General features: G+C 37.4%; 1 non-coding gene across 1 annotated transcript; it reads left to right on the top strand.

The window, feature by feature from the left end:
* Positions 1–1743: 1743 nt before the first annotated feature.
* Positions 1744–1816, top strand: TRNAR-UCG (transfer RNA arginine (anticodon UCG)). Its single transcript has one exon. It is a non-coding gene; the product is annotated as a tRNA-Arg (tRNA).
* Positions 1817–2301: the final 485 nt, after the last annotated feature.

The raw sequence follows: 2301 nt of genomic DNA, 5'->3' as shown, positions 1-2301 counted from the left end.
ATTAACCTTATGTTTACAAGGTTCTTGTTTAAGATATTAAAGTCAAAGAAAAAACGAACTTTAAAAGAGCAAGTATCTACAAATGTCAAGGTTATAAACAAAGGCCAAGTTTAAAGGAGAAACAAACTGTTAACAAATAAGCATTTACAAATTCAATGGTAATAAACCAAAATAGAGTTTAAAAGAGAAACAAACTTAAATAAACAAGCATTTACAACTACAAGTTATCGACAGATGTCGAAGTAAGGAAGGAGAAACTAACTGTAATAAACAAGCATTTACAAATACAAGTTATCAACAAATGTCGAAGTAAGAAAGGAGAAACAAACTTTAATAAACAAGCATTTACAAATACAAGTATTGACAGAAGTCACAATAAGACAGGAGAAATTAAATAACATCAGCTGATTTGAAGAACGCATTATCACCAACTATATATATATATATATATAGCAACATAAAACCAATCTCTAACAAAGGTTGAGAAGTTCTTCCAGAATCAGTAATAAGCATTTTTTTAAGAAGAGCTATCATTTATAGAGAGAAGCAAGGCTACAGAGAACTCAGGGTGAGTGAAGAAATAATAGAATTAAAGAGAATTAAGTGTTGAGAGTAGAAAGTGAAAAACTGATGTTGTATGTCCCTAGTAATTGCGAGTGTGACTCTTGCAGGTGCTGTATCCAATCTTAGATGTGAAGAGGCAGACTGAGTACTGGCGTTCATCATCTCTGTTGCAGTCTCTCTACCATCCCATTCCCCTTTCCCCCTCCGGGGTACTCAGCACGAAGGATTAATATTCGTTGTGAGTAGCTCGGGTCGGGACTGAGGAGTTATCTTCTGCTTCTGAGGAAATCGAATTGAAGTATCCTGACAGATAGCACAAAAACTGTAAGATTGAAGTGGTGGGTGGCGGAGGTTTAAAATAGTCGGTTTAGTTAAAGACAGAAAAGTGAAAAGGATGACTGCAGAAATACTGTATGTGGCCATGAACTGAGATGAAAGGATGATTTTGGAACTCAGTCATGCAAATTACCCTCAATGCCGCAATGGATAGGGCACTACTCTCACAGACCAGGGTATGTAAGTTTAAGTCTATCTGAGGTGCACACCCTGAACTAATACATTTTTGCTGAAACCTAATCATATTGTTTACTCTTCCTTGAAGCAGCTTACCAGGGTGATAGTATATTGCAACAGAACCATTCCACTTCTTCACTGAAAAGAGTCATGCTGGTTACCCAAATGGGCAGCGTGTCATTTTATACAGCTTTCTTTATTGAAATTAAACTTGGACTCACTTGAAATATTCTCTTTCAAAATGATTGTTTTGAGCTGCTGTGAATTTTATTTCTAGAGGTGGTGACAGGCTTTCAGGTACGTACTTAGGTCAAGGCCCTGTTCATGTCACTTGTATAAGCTAATTCAGGGAGCAAATTAGCAAGTCAAGAAATGGGAAGTCTGAACTACTGTCAAAGCAGTTTCATTCTCATTTCAAATAATCCAAAAATACCATTGCAGCATAAAACAGAGTATTCAATAAAAGAAGAAAGGAGGATTAACTGCAAAAAAGCATATCATGAGATATGAAACTTTGGAAATGATCAAGATATTGTTTGAAAAAACTCCTTTGATGGAAAGAAGATGAAGAACGGTATGGGATCCTGTCCTGCGCACCTGTAATTGATATGTTCCACATCCATTCATACCACCTAACCATAAACACCCAAACATATTGTAGTCAGTGACCATGTGGCCTAATGGATAAGGTGTCTGACTTCGGATCAGAAGATTGAGGGTTCGAGTCCCTTCATAGTTGAGTCTTTTTCTCACAGCACCCAACCTATCTTTGCATACAAACTCGAGGCACACTCTTACAATACTCCTTTCACTCTCACTCATTTAGAAATCCCAATACAAACTGCACAATCAGTCACGTTATGCCTTCAGCATTGCTACTTTTCTGTCTTTCTGCCATACCAAAGTACCTCTTCATAAATGCCACGGATATGCAATATGTATACAACAATATGACATTGCACAATCATTCTGAACAGAACTGTGGGTAGATTCAGTGCAGGGAGTGTGTGTGCGTGCAGAAAGCAGAAACTATGCATGCGTAGAAGCTCTATGATTTTCTCCAGGAATAATGCAAATTGTCCCTCAGAAAAAGTATAGTACTGGAGAAGAATCATAAAGGATTGACACAATTGCTGCCTTTGTTGTTGCCCCAATTGTGTAATCTGTCAAGGACTGGTCTCTTGCAGACTGAGGCACCTAGTTGCAATTGTGTGGTATAAATTA

Source organism: Pleurodeles waltl, chromosome 4_1, assembly GCF_031143425.1.
Source record: "Pleurodeles waltl isolate 20211129_DDA chromosome 4_1, aPleWal1.hap1.20221129, whole genome shotgun sequence".
Taxonomy (NCBI): Eukaryota; Metazoa; Chordata; class Amphibia; order Caudata; family Salamandridae; genus Pleurodeles; species Pleurodeles waltl.
The sequence above is the reverse complement of the archived record's forward strand: the minus strand, read 5'-3'. Positions and strand labels throughout refer to the sequence as shown.